We start from the raw sequence: 16,158 nt of genomic DNA, 5'->3' as shown, positions 1-16,158 counted from the left end.
TGGGTTTAAAGTTTGGGCGTTCGGTACCACATAACACGTGACGAGTGGGTTTAAAGTTCGGGCGATCGATACCACTCCGGGGTTAGTGTTATAATTTGTTGTGCACTAACGGTTGTTGGGAACACCAATGGGAAATTCGAAGTACCATTCCTTGTACTATTGGTTAACCATGGTTATGTGTTTGTTGTGCGGTGTATTCACAATATTCGAGTTATATATGTTATCGTTGTGCTAGCTTGTGGTCTTGGAGATTTAGCGTTATGCCTTGCGTTGGTATGTCTTTTAAATTGCTAGCGTATATGAGGTAATTGTGTATGTGATTGCATGTAAGTAGATTATATATGTATGTGTATAATTTTTGCATTCACTAAGCGTTAGCTTACCCTCTCGTTGTTTATCTTTTTAGATGCAGGCGCAGTTAAGGGCAAGGGGGTTATCGGACATTAGGTGTCCCGTTGTTGGAGTTTTGATGTTGGCCTAACGTTTTGGGTAGTTTAGTCCCAAACCATGCTCGAAGTGTCGTTTGGATTGTAAACTATCATTTGTGATAGGTCAAACTTGTACTAAACTTTATTCGCGGCCCTCGTGCCTTTTGTAAACGATTAATTGTTGTGCGCTTTAAATGGAACTCGTGAAATGGGTTACATATTTATTTGGCGTGTAATTGTGTTGTATAAAAAAAAAATTATCGTATGGATTACGGGTTGGGTTGTTACAACCAGGTGTTCAATCCATATGAATGATTTTTATCTCTATGCATGGGACGTATATTTATGAGAAATGGAAATGAAAATCTTGTGGTCTATTAAAATGATAAAAATGAATGATTATGTTAAATTAATGAACTCACCAACCTTTTGGTTGACACTTGAAAGCATGTTTATTCTCAGGTATGAAAGAAATCTTCCGCTGTACATTTGCTCATATTAGAGATATTACTTGGAGTCATTCATGACATATTTCAAAAGACGTTGCATTCGAGTCGCCGAGTTCATCAAGATTATTACTAAGTCAATTATAGTTGGATATATTATGAAATGGTATACATGCCGTCAACTTTCAGTGTAAAGAAAGTTTGTCTTTTAAAAACGAATGCAATGTTTGTAAAATGTATCATATAGAGGTCACGTACGTCGCGATGTAACCAAATGTAATGTATTCGTCCAGATGGATTAGGACGGGTCACGACATGTGGTATCAGAGCGGTGGTCTTAGCGAACCAGTTCTTGCATTAGTGTGTCTAACTGATAGTTGTTTAGATGCATTAGTGAGTCTGGACTTCGATCGTGTATACATGTCAAAAGTTTTGCTTATCATTTCTAGTCGGAAATCATTTGCTTATCATCCTTAGAAAATTACCTATTTATCATTTTTAGTCTAGACACGTCTTACTGCAGTTAGTGCATCGATAGTGTATAGACAAAATTCATATCTTAGCGTATCTGTTACTATAGACTTTACCTAACAGCTTCCGTAGATTCATCTGTAACTTATGGGATTTTAGTATTATATATGCATATGTAAATTATGTATTGCAGGGTACTAATCTACATCCTATAATCTATTTCTTATCGAAAATCCTTCATCTGATCGTACGAGATGAATCCCTCAACCAGTTCGAATTCCTCGGATTCTGATAGATATTCCGATATGGAGTTTCACCTAAGCTCCGGAAGCAGTGTCACCAAAATGAATCAACCAATCATACATCCCTAATTCATCTAATGAGTTCGTAGTCAACTTAATCAATGGAGACGTGAAGAAGGCGATCCTTTTCACCAACCGAATTTACCTCTTGACAATGAACCTGAAGCGTTTACCGGCGAACCAGTCCGAAACACCATTTTCACCCTCATTTCCTAAATATCTCGCCACGATTATATTCTATCTAAAATTCTAAACCTTATTCATCCGTTCGTTTCGACCGACAATCATCCCCGAATAATATAATAAGTCAACGAACTTCGCGCTCGAGTAATCAATTTGGAGAATATGGTGCAAAATTTACCAGCTTCAACAGCATCACCGGCACCAACAGTACCACCAGCAACAACACAAACCACAACAACACACGCCTCAACATCACAATCTGTACCTCGAGCATAATCATCGTTCTATATGACGTTCTACATCATTTATCTTCGTACGACATGACGATTATGTAATCTCTAATGTTCTAGAGATTATATATTCTTGTTCTAATGGTAAATCAAATGAGTTTAATATCATATTGACTCATTAAATCCATGATTACATCTGAAGAGAATATATATGTAAGTATATTTTCATAAAGATTGTAATTAAAAATTCTTTTGTAAAACGTTTAATGGTGAAAATATTTTAACGGGTAGGTAATACCCGAGAAATATTTAGATTTTACATTAATAAGTTACACTGTACATTCTTCGAATCTGATTAACAGTCATTTACTATCCTACTTACACCCACATATATACGTATCCATTCACCGTAGAATAATCATTTTCATTCAATTTCATATTTGGATTTTGACCTATCAGAATCCAACAAGTGGCATAATGAAGAAAACATTGGACAAAAAATAAAATTTGTTAGAAACAAACAATTTAACTATGATAAGAATTTTGATAAGAATGCACGCTACCTGTTCCTAGCTAACTGTTCCTAGCTAACTGTTAATTCCTTATTACATTTTATTATCGCAATTTATTTATCGCAGTTTATTTATCGCAATTTATATTCTCGCAATTTTATTTATCGTAATTTAATTTCTGTTATTTATTTTACGCACTTTATTTATCGTCATTTAAATACTATTATTTACGCATTTTAAATATCGGGACACGTATACAATGTTTTGAAATATCATATCGACACATCTATATATATTATTTGGAATAACCATAGACACTCTATATGCAGTAATGATCGAGTTCCCTATACAGGGTTGAGGTTGATTCTACAATAATATATATACTTTGAGTTGTGATCGAGTCTGAGACATGTACATGGGTCACGATACGTATTAATTAATTCAAGTATTATATATTAAACTATATATATGAATTATTGAATTACTAACTGTGGACTATCAACTGAGGACTACCAACATTGGACAATTAAAATGAATTAAAATATTGATTATAACATATGAAACTAAACAATTCTTCAAGTTTACCACTTGATTTCATCTTAAACCTCATTTGTATCTTGACGATTACAATCTGCGATTCAAACCTTTCATAATTCTTGAAAACACTTCAATCGATAGGATGAACCAACCACACTTCATCTACGGAAGAAGAGATTGATGCATATAGTTATGCACCTGAAAACACTCGGAACCTGAGTAAACATTTAACATGTGTCTGTGCTAGCTCCTTTGGCATTGTTATTACCGAAAATAACATTGCAACTCTTTTTCAAATTAGCTAATTTTGTCACAGCTCCAGCAAATCAACTTCGACTTTCATTCGGATCAGCCTTATTATAACCTTGATATATAAGTTTGCCTTTCGTCATCATTATCGAGGAACAGTTTATATCTCACCACATTAGCAGTAAACTTACCAGCGAATTCATTACTCATTGGCTTAAGTCTCTCCGAAGAACCATTATATTTGTTCATTAAACCCCTATCATATACTCATCCGCATCTTGTAACGAGAATTGCCATACCAATTACCAAAAATCAACAATCAGTATATCGAATCTCGCAACGTTTCTACATCAACAGTTATATGTATACATATAACATTTACCTCCTAGAATTACGATCTTCAATTCTGAAATTTTGAAAAGCACCCAGCCTACGAATCAATACATTGAACTTTGAAAGAAAGAAAAAAAGCTGAATGAAACAGCAGAAACTGTAGACAACCGTAAACGACCTTAATCGTCGGAAGTTTGATGATAAAGAATAGTATGTTGGAAAAGCTCAGAAAAGTTGGAATTGGAAAACGGATTGAGCTAACCACAAATGAGACCAAGGACAAATACAAGGACCATAACCTATATTCAAAGAATCCAGGTAATTCTGGATCCGTTGAAATCTTTAGAGAATATCTTGCTCCGAGGTCATGTTAAAATCTTGCGAAAATTTTTTCTTCATCAACCTTCGAATTTGGAAATTCCAAAATATCATCATAAATATCTTCGATATTTCTGAGGATATTTTCATAAATATTCTCGTTCGAAATTATATACCCCTTCGTGCTTCCTGTGTTTCATTATATTGGAAACTTCTGTAAAATCTAAGTTTAATTTATGAATGAATTATGGAGAAATGCAAAGAAATTGATGCATGAATTAGTATAATATAATAACACTTGATCAACGTGATTATATTACAGTAAGTCATGCTGAGTTTCTAATGGAACGTGATGATTCACAGATCATAACGTCATCATGTGCTATGTTACACGACTCTTACATTCTACTAAGTCTTTAAACAAAACAAAGAACATATTTTCTTGATAATTCCATCTTTTCCAGTGACTTCTGATAATTTGGCAAATGTTTTGGAAATATGAATTGGAGTATAAAAGTTGAGAGTTGTGGAAAATAATGGAACGAAATAGGCTCATTTATAGTGGGGGTATCAGACGTTGAAATCGAAACAGATTATCGCATTTAATTAAAGAGATCTTAATTTCCTTAAATCCTGAAGAATCAGATCTTATAGATTCCCAGATTTTCTTTTAAATCCCTTAAACTCCGGAAATCAACCCTATCTGCGTCAAAAGATATGACGAAACTTTATTTCTTTCATTTCACTCTTTTAAGATAGCTTCACTCGTACTCTTCGAATAATCGAATTATTTTATCCTTATTATTCGATGGTAATAAAACTCTATTTATCAGCTTATATGAGTCATGAAAACATACTTATTGTTAGCCATGACAACCTCACTCAAATTTCGGGACGAAATTTCTTTAACGGGTAGGTACTGTGACGACCCGGAAATTTCCGACCAAATTTAAACTTAATCTTATTAGGATTTCGATACGATAAGCAAAGTCTGTAATATTAAATCTTAAAATTTGTGAACTGCTTACATGAACTGCTTACATGAAACCGTTTGACCTTTGACTATTCCCGACGATTCACCAACAATTAATTGTAAATAGATATGTGTGTATGTATATATAAATAATAATCCGAAATATAGTTTGAAGTATTATAAGTTGTTGTTATCAAAGATTAATAAAATAAAAATAGGATATTATAATAATTATTATTTAAAATATACCTCTATATATAAATAAAGTATATTAAAAATAAATATTAAATGATTGTAATACTCGTTTGATGTTTTGATTGATATTAAGCAAGTTAAATTTAAACTTATGTAGTTTTAAAATAAATGGTGATTCGAAAATGAGTTTTATAAATTTTAGGCTTATTAATAATATATTTAGATGTTGTTTGTCAAATTTTAAAGCTTTTTATATTTTACTTGAGGTTGGGAGTGAACAATTAATGTAATATTTATTTAATAGTTAATGACCAAATTTTATACCATAATGACCCAAATAAATGAAGATACTTAATTTAAAAATATGAGATTTTTCTGAGTACTTTTTATCCATCACTGATTTAACAACGGGGTACGATTTAGCAGTCCTTGAAAACTGTCGGTAAGATATTTAAATTAAAAGCACGTTTATTATTAATAATATTATTATATTATATTTATAATTCAATTTGATTGAATCCGTGAACTTAAATTGACATTTACTATTCGATTACTGTGCTTCACTGTTTGGCTACTGTTTACTTTTGATTATAATTCGTACACTGCATCTTATAAATATATACATATATCTAAATAATTGATAGATAGATATCACCCACAGTTTGCTTCCTCTTCATCTACAATTAAACACCACTGTCACCCACCCCAACTATCTTTCTCTATATACATATACATATCCGTTTACATAAAACTACCATCATCATCATCACTCAAATACTATGGAACCAATGAGCACCACCTTTTAAACCACCATAATTCGACTAGAGTTACAACCGAGAACACCACCAATCCATTTCCTTGTTTTCTTTTCTTTCTCCTGCCGAACAACCGGAACCAAACACCACCATCACTTCTCATCAATCACCGTAAATCATCACTAAAACACCACCTTCTTGATCAATCACTAGACCAACACCATCTATCTGTTTCAATTTCAATGGCCAAACCAACACCACTATCATCAACTCATCACCACCATGTTTATGGGTTTGATTCCTGCTACATTTGCGGTTACCTTCTGTTCCGAGTTGAAAAACACACAAACAACCATCGATCCATCACACACACTTTTAAATGTGCTGCAAGACCCATTCTGTTACTTCAAACCGCAGCTTTCTTCCTGTACGAGCCACCACACCTCCCTCTCTCATCTATCTCTCTCTCTCTCACCTCCTTCTTCATTCTTTTCTTATTCGTAAACTCAACACCACAGCCACCATCGGTAAATTGTTACTGCAAATCTGTTTCAGTTTTCGACAACCACAAACCCATTAAAACCAAACGCTACCCTGAACCATTAAATTAATACGACTGTAGTGTTTTCTAATTTAATCATGATCAAACCACCTTTACCACCATCAAAACCCATTATCTTAATGACCTCGATTTCCTCTGCTCCACAAACCCTATCAAACCGATTGCTTTTCGTTTCCTTTCTAAACAAACCTGCATCACAGCTACTGCTATCCGATTGTTCTTCCATTAATATATAATGAATGAAATAATGTTGAAGATGGTACTTTAATTGCAGCTATTACGTCTTCCTTTTGTTTTTTGGCCGCCAAGCACTACATAAAGTTAACCCACTTGTGTTATTTTTTTTCTCTCGCCTACTGTTACTTTCTGCTATTGCTCGACAATCCTTATACCTACTTGTTAAGGTTACCAGACTGATTAATGGGTTGTAATGGACTGTTATCATTGGGCTACCATTGGCCCATCAGAAACCCACCCTTGATATATTTTGCTAACAACCATTTGAACCAAAACCACTTTACAATTACTCATACAACCGTCTTGTTTCTACTACTCTATTTGTAGTGACCCGAACTTTTCCATTTTTATATATATTAATTGAGATTGATATTTACATGATTAAATGTTTCCAACATGTTAAGCAATCAAACTTGTTAAGACTTGATTAATTGAAATATGTTTCATATAGACAATTGACCACCCAAGTTGACCGGTGATTCACGAACGTTAAAACTTGTAAAAACTATATGATGACATATATATGGATATATATATAGTTAACATGATACTATGATAAGTAAACATATCATTAAGTATATTAACAATGAACTACATATGTAAAAACAAGACTACTAACTTAATGATTTTTAAACGAGACATATATGTAACGATTATCGTTGTAAAGACATTTAATGTATATATATCATATTAAGAGATATTCATACATGATAACATCATGATAATATAATAATTTAAAATCTCATTTGATATTATAAACATTGGGTTAACAACATTTAACAAGATCGTTAACCTAAAGGTTTCAAAACAACACTTACATGTAACGACTAACGATGACTTAACGATTCAGTTAAAATGTATATACATGTAGTGTTTTAATATGTATTTATACACTTTTGAAAGACTTCAATACACTTATCAAAATACTTCTACTTAACAAAAATGCTTACAATTACATCCTCGTTCAGTTTCATCAACAATTCTACTCGTATGCACCCGTATTCGTACTCGTACAATACACAGCTTTTAGATGTATGTACTATTGGTTTATACACTCCAATGATCAGCTCTTAGCAGCCCATATGAGTCACCTAACACATGTGGGAACCATCATTTGGCAACTAGCATGAAATATCTCATAAAATTACAAAAATATGAGTAATCATTCATGACTTATTTACATGAAAACAAAACTACATATCCTTTATATCTAATCCATACACCAACGACCAAAAACACCTAAAAACACTTTCATTCTTCAATTTTATTCATCTAATTGATCTCTCTCAAGTTCTATCTTCAAGTTCTAAGTGTTCTTCATATATTCTACAAGTTCTAGTTACATAAAATCAAGAATACTTTCAAGTTTGCTAGCTCACTTCCAATTTTGTAAGGTGATCATCCAACCTCAAGAAATCTTTGTTTCTTACAGTAGGTTATCATTCTAATACAAGGTAATAATCATATTCAAACTTTGGTTCAATTTCTATAACTATAACAATCTTATTTCTAGTGATGATCTTACTTGAACTTGTTTTCGTGTCATGATTCTGCTTCAAGAACTTCGAGCCATCCAAGGATCCGTTGAAGCTAGATCCATTATTCTCTTTTCCAGTAGGTTTATCCAAGGAACTTAAGGTAGTAATGATGTTCATAACATCATTCGATTCATACATATAAAGCTATCTTATTCGAAGGTTTAAACTTGTAATCACTAGAACATAGTTTAGTTAATTCTAAACTTGTTCGCAAACAAAAGTTAATCCTTCTAACTTGACTTTTAAAATCAACTAAACACATGTTATATATCTATATGATATGCTAACTTAATGATTTAAAACCTGGAAACACGAAAAACACCGTAAAACCGGATTTACGCCGTCGTAGTAACACCGCGGGCTGTTTTGGGTTAGTTAATTAAAAACTATGATAAACTTTGATTTAAAAGTTGTTATTCTGAGAAAATGATTTTTATTATGAACATGAAACTATATCCAAAAATTATGGTTAAACTCAAAGTGGAAGTATGTTTTCTAAAATGGTCATCTAGACGTCGTTCTTTCGACTGAAATGACTACCTTTACAAAAACGACTTGTAACTTATTTTTACGACTATAAACCTATACATTTTCTGTTTAGATTCATAAAATAGAGTTCAATATGAAACCATAGCAATTTGATTCACTCAAAACGGATTTAAAATGAAGAAGTTATGGGTAAAACAAGATTGAATAATTTTTCTCATTTTAGCTACGTGAAAATTGGTAACAAATCTATTCCAACCATAACTTAATCAACTTGTATTGTATATTATGTAATCTTGAGATACCATAGACACGTATACAATGTTTCAACCTATCATGTCGACACATCTATATATATTTCGGAACAACCATAGACACTCTATATGTGAATGTTGGAGTTAGCTATACAGGGTTGAGGTTGATTCCAAAATATATATAGTTTGAGTTGTGATCAATACTGAGATACGTATATACTGGGTCGTGAATTGATTCAAGATAATATTTATCGATTTATTTCTGTACATCTAACTGTGGACAACTAGTTTTAGGTTACTAACAAGGACAGCTGACTTAATAAACTTAAAACATCAAAATATATTAAAAATGTTGTAAATATATTTTGAATATACTTTGATATATATGTATATATTGTTATAGGTTCGTGAATCAACCAGTGGCCAAGTCTTACTTCCCGACGAAGTAAAAATCTGTGAAAGTGAGTTATAGTCCCACTTTTAAAATCTAATATTTTTGGGATGAGAATACATGCAGGTTTTATAAATGATTTACAAAATAGACACAAGTACGTGAAACTACATTCTATGGTTGAATTATCGAAATCGAATATGCCCCTTTTTATTAAGTCTGGTAATCTAAGAATTAGGGAACAGACACCCTAATTGACGCGAATCCTAAAGATATATCTATTGGGCCTAACAAACCCCATCCAAAGTACCGGATGCTTTAGTACTTCGAAATTTATATCATATCCGAAGGGTGTCCCGGAATGATGGGGATATTCTTATATATGCATCTTGTTAATGTCGGTTACCAGGTGTTCACCATATGAATGATTTTTATCTCTATGTATGGGATGTATATTGAAATATGAAATCTTGTGGTCTATTGTTACGATTTGATATATATATATAGGTTAAACCTATAACTCACCAATATTTTTGTTGACGTTTTAAGCATGTTTATTCTCAGGTGATTATTAAGAGCTTCCGCTGTCGCATACTTAAATAAGGACGAGATTTGGAGTCCATGCTTGTATGATATTGTGTAAAAACTGCATTCAAGAAACTTATTTTGTTGTAACATATTTGTATTGTAAACCATTATGTAATGGTCGTGTGTAAACAGGATATTTTAGATTATCATTATTTGATAATCTACGTAAAGCTTTTTAAACCTTTATTGATGAAATAAAGGTTATGGTTTGTTTTGAAATGAATGCAGTCTTTGAAAAATGTCTCATATAGAGGTCAAAACCTCGCAACGAAATCAATTAATATGGAACGTTTTTAATCAATAAGAACGGGACATTTCAGTTGGTATCCGAGCGTTGGTATTAGAGAACCAGAATTTTGCATTAGTGTGTCTTATCGAGTTTGTTAGGATGCATTAGTGAGTCTGGACTTCGACCGTGTTTACTTGAAAAATGATTGCTTAACAAATTTTGTTGGAAACTATATATTTTTAACATGTGAATATTATGTGATATATTAATCTCTTAACGCGTTTGATATTATGTGATAGATGTCTACCTCTAGAACAAGTCCCATTGACTCACCTAATAATAATGAAGAGTCAAATGTAAATTGGAATGATTCGTGGACTGATTCACAAGTTCCCGAAGAGGAACCGGAAGAAGAGTCGGAACCAGAAGAAGAATCGGAACCGGAAGAAGAATCGGAATCGGATGAAGAAATAGAACCGGTGGGGGAAATAATAAAACGGTTAAGTAAAAGAAAATCCTCAACCAACCGACCAAGGTTAATTATGGTCAATGGTGTTTCCGCCAAGGAAGCAAAATATTGGGAGGATTACCAATTCTCCGATGAATCGGATTCCGACGAGAATTCCGATGATGTTATAGAAATTACCCCAACTGAATTTAAAAATTCAAAAGAAAATAATAAGGGAAAGGGCATAAAAACAGAGAAATCTAATTCCAACCCCGATGAACTTTATATGTATCGTCAACCCCCGAAGTCCTTAAGTTGTAACAATGACCCGGGAACCTCTAAACCACCAGGTTTTTCTAAACCAATGTGGAAAATTACGGCTCGTATTAGGGGAACATCATATATCCCTAGAAACTTGGCAAAATGAACCAAAACCGAAGAAGAAGAAACAAGCGAGTCGGAATAAGATAGTTGTATTCGTGTGGTGTAATATATGTAATATAGTGTGCTTACGCTTTATGATATATGTAAAAATTGCTTGTATTAATAAGTATTTTTTTATGAATCTAACTCTTGTCTATTTTACAGTATAAAAACACAAAATGGATAGACAACCCAATATTTTAAGAGACCTACCCGGAGACATGATTGATGAAATCTTGTCTAGAGTCGGTCAGAATTCTTCGGCACAACTATTTAAGGCGAGATCAGTTTGTAAGACATTCGAAGAACGTTCCAAGAATGCCTTGGTTTATAAAAGGCTTTCGTTCAAAAGATGGGGGATATCACATTGGGAAATCCATAAGTTACGATGTGTTTACTTTGACGCATATATTGCGGGGAACCCAAATGCTATTTTACCCAATGGGTTAAGAAATTATTTTGATTCAATATATCCGAATATTGGACTTCGTGATTTAGAAAAAGCGGCTAACATGCAACATAAAGAAGCATGTTATGCTTACGGATTAGTAATGTTCGCTTCTCACCAAAGTGAGAACAAGAACATCGGGCTACAACTATTAAACAAAACGTTCCCACAAGTGACGGAGTCGGTAATTGGGGTAAGAAATGAGGTTTTTAGATTGTTACGGGACTGTTGGACATTACGTAACCCTCGTCCCTTTGACAACGTTACAACACGCTGTCTTATCAACGGCCATAACGGTTATGTTCCACAAGACCAAGGATGGGAAGTAGTCCTAGTAAAACCAGAATGCATGACTTGTTTCTGGACGTATGAATTACGTGTCTTAAGTGCCTTTGCTGAACGACTTGTGTACTAGCTAGAATTATCTTCACAACTATCTTGTATCAAAGTTATTGTGTGCTATATTTCATGCTTTATGTAAAATAAGCGGTATTGTAAGTTTGTAAAATATTGTATAAAAGTTTGAACGCGAAATATTATTATAATCAGTTTTTCATATAGAATTGTAGTAGTTGAATTGTATATTAGCTACTAAGTATGAACTTAACGGGTAGGTACTACCCGAATTTAAACTTATAAAACGCTAATATGAAGAAAAAGCTTTTATAAATGAGTTCATATTATGCTACGAAATACTATTAACTACTCTTAATATTCTGTATGATTAACTTGTTCCATTTGACTATTTTGAAGGAAATGGCACCGACTACTCGACACACCGTGAATATGAATGAAGAGGAATTCCGTACTTTTCTAGCTTCAAACATAGCCACAGTACAGGCTGCGCTACATACCAACAATAACCTTGGATCTAGTAGTACAGGAAATCGTGTAGGATGCACCTACAAAGAATTCACTGCCTGCAAACCTTTGGAATTTGATGGAACCGAAGGACCGATCGGATTGAAACGGTGGACCGAGAAGGTCGAATCGGTGTTTTCCATAAGTAAGTGTACTGAAGAGGACAAAGTGAAGTACGCTACGCATACCTTCACAGGTTCTGCGTTAACATGGTGGAATACCTATCTAGAGCAAGTGGGACAAGACAATGCGTACGCACTACCGTGGTCAGCATTCAAGCACTTGATGAACGAGAAGTACCGTCCCAGAACCGAGGTCAATAAGCTCAAGACAGAACTTAGAGGGTTACGAACCCAAGGATTTGATATTACCACGTACGAAAGACGATTCACAGAATTGTGCCTATTGTGTCCGGGAGCATTCGAAGATGAGGAAGAGAAGATCGACGCGTTTGTGAAAGGATTACCGGAAAGAATCCAAGAAGATATAAGTTCACACGAGCCCGCCTCCATACAACAGGCATGTAGAATGGCTCACAAACTAGTGAACCAGATTGAAGAAAGAATTAAAGAACAGACTGCTGAAGAGGCCAATGTGAAGCAAGTCAAAAGAAAGTGGGAGGAAAACGGTGATAAGAATCACCAATACAATAACAACAGTAATTACAACAATAATCGCAACAATTATCCCAACAATCGCAACATCAATCGCAACTACAACAAACGGCCCAACAACAACAACAACAACAACAACAACAACAGCAACTACAACAATCATCCCAACAACAATAATAACCGCAACAACAACAACAATCAGAAGCAGCTATGCCAAAGGTGTGAAAAGTATCACTCGGGGTTCTGCACCAAATTTTGCAACAAGTGTAAAAGAAATGGTCATAGCGCGGTGAAGTGTGAGGTCTACGGACCAGGGGTTAATAGAACGAAAGGAACAAATGGTGTCGGAACGAGTAATGGCGGAGCAAGTAGTGTCGGAGCAAGTTATGCCAATGTAGTTTGTTATAAATGTGGAAAACCGGGCCACATTATTAGAAATTGCCTGAACCAGGAGAACACGAATGGACAAGGCCGCGGAAGAGTTTTCAATATTAATGCGGCAGAGGCACAGGAAGACCCGGAGCTTATTACGGGTACGTTTCTTATTGACAATAAATCTGCTTACGTTTTATTTGATTCGGGTGCGGATAGAAGCTATATGAGTAGAGATTTTTGTGCTAAATTAAGTTATCCATTGACGCCTTTGGATAGTAAATTTTTACTCGAATTAGCAAATGGTAAATTAATTTCAGCAGATAATATATGTCGGAATCGAGAAATTAAACTGGTTAGCGAAACATTTAAGATTGATTTGATACCAGTAGAGTTAGGGAGTTTTGATGTGATAATCGGTATGGACTGGTTGAAAGAATTGAAAGCAGAGATCGTTTGTTACAAAAATGCAATTCGAATTATACGAGAAAAAGGAAAACCCTTAATGGTGTACGGAGAAAAGGGCAACACGAAGCTACATCTTATTAGTAATTTGAAGGCACAAAAACTAATAAGAAAAGGTTGCTATGCTGTTCTAGCACACGTCGAGAAAGTACAAACTGAAGAAAAGAGCATCAATGATGTTCCCATTGCAAAAGAATTTCCCGATGTATTTCCGAAAGAATTACCGGGATTACCCCCACATCGATCCGTTGAATTTCAAATAGATCTTGTACCAGGAGCTGCACCAATAGCTCGTGCTCCTTACAGACTCGCACCCAGCGAGATGAAAGAACTGTAAAGCCAATTACAAGAACTTTTAGAGCGTGGTTTCATTCGACCAAGCACATCACCGTGGGGAGCTCCTGTTTTGTTTGTCAAGAAGAAAGATGGTACATTCAGGTTGTGTATCGACTACCGAGAGTTGAACAAACTTACCATCAAGAAGCGCTACCCACTACCGATAATCGACGACTTATTTGATCAACTACAAGGCTCGTCTGTTTATTTAAAGATTGACTTACGTTCCGGGTATCATCAAATGCGGGTGAAAGAAGATGATATTCCAAAGACTGCTTTCAGAACACGTTACGGTCATTACGAGTTTATGGTCATGCCATTTGGTTTAACTAATGCACCAGCTGTGTTCATGGACCTTATGAACCGAGTGTGTGGACCATACCTTGACAAGTTTGTCATTGTTTTCATTGATGACATACTTATTTACTCAAAGAATGACCAAGAACACGGTGAACATTTGAGAAAGGTGTTAGAAGTATTGAGGAAGGAAGAATTGTACGCTAAGTTTTCAAAGTGTGCATTTTGGTTGGAAGAAGTTCAATTCCTCGGTCACATAGTGAACAAAGAAGGTATTAAGGTGGATCCGGCAAAGATAGAAACTGTTGAAAAGTGGGAAACCCTGAAAACTCCGAAACACATACGCCAGTTTTTAGGACTAGCTGATTACTACAGAAGGTTCATCCAAGACTTTTCCAGAATAGCAAAACCCTTGACTGCATTAATGCATAAAGGGAAGAAATTTGAATGGAATGATGAACAAGAGAAAGCATTTCAGTTATTGAAGAAAAAGCTAACTACGGCACCTATATTGTCATTGCCTGAAGGGAATGATGATTTTGTGATTTATTGTGACGCATCAAAGCAAGGTCTCGGTTGTGTATTAATGCAACGAACGAAGGTGATTGCTTATGCGTCTAGACAATTGAAGATTCACGAACAAAATTATACGACGCATGATTTGGAATTAGGCGCGGTTGTTTTTGCATTAAAGACTTGGAGGCACTACTTATATGGGGTCAAAAGTATTATATATACCGACCAAAAAAGTCTTCAACACATATTTAATCAGAAACAACTGAATATGAGGCAGCGTAGGTGGATTGAATTATTGAATGATTACGACTTTGAGATTCGTTACCACCCGGGGAAGGCAAATGTGGTAGCCGATGCCTTGAGCAGGAAGGACAGAGAACCCATTCGATTAAAATCTATGAATATAATGATTCATAATAACCTTACTACTCAAATAAAGGAGGCGCAACAAGGAGTTTTAAAAGAGGGAAATTTAAAGGATGAAATACCCAAAGGATCGGAGAAGCATCTTAATATTCGGGAAGATGGAACCCGGTATAGGGCTGAAAGGATTTGGGTACCAAAATTTGGAGATATGAGAGAAATGGTACTTAGAGAAGCTCATAAAACCAGATACTCAATACATCCTGGAACGGGGAAGATGTACAAGGATCTCAAGAAACATTTTTGGTGGCCGGGTATGAAAGCCGATGTTACTAAATATGTAGGAGAATGTTTGACGTGTTCTAAGGTCAAAGCTGAGCATCAGAAACCATCAGGTCTACTTCAACAACCCGAAATCCCAGAATGGAAATGGGAAAACATTACCATGGATTTCATCACTAAATTGCCAAGGACTGCAAGTGGTTTTGATACTATTTGGGTAATAGTTGATCGTCTCACCAAATCAGCACACTTCCTACCAATAAGAGAAGATGACAAGATGGAGAAGTTAGCACGACTGTATTTGAAGGAAGTCGTCTCCAGACATGGAATACCAATCTCTATTATCTCTGATAGGGATGGCAGATTTATTTCAAGATTCTGGCAGACATTACAGCAAGCATTAGGAACTCGTCTAGACATGAGTACTGCCTATCATCCACAAACTGATGGGCAGAGTGAAAGGACGATACAAACGCTTGAAGACATGCTACGAGCATGTGTTATTGATTTCGGAAA

Source organism: Rutidosis leptorrhynchoides, chromosome 5 (assembly GCF_046630445.1).
Source record: "Rutidosis leptorrhynchoides isolate AG116_Rl617_1_P2 chromosome 5, CSIRO_AGI_Rlap_v1, whole genome shotgun sequence".
Taxonomy (NCBI): domain Eukaryota; kingdom Viridiplantae; phylum Streptophyta; class Magnoliopsida; order Asterales; family Asteraceae; genus Rutidosis; species Rutidosis leptorrhynchoides.
This window is presented reverse-complemented; position numbering follows the sequence as displayed.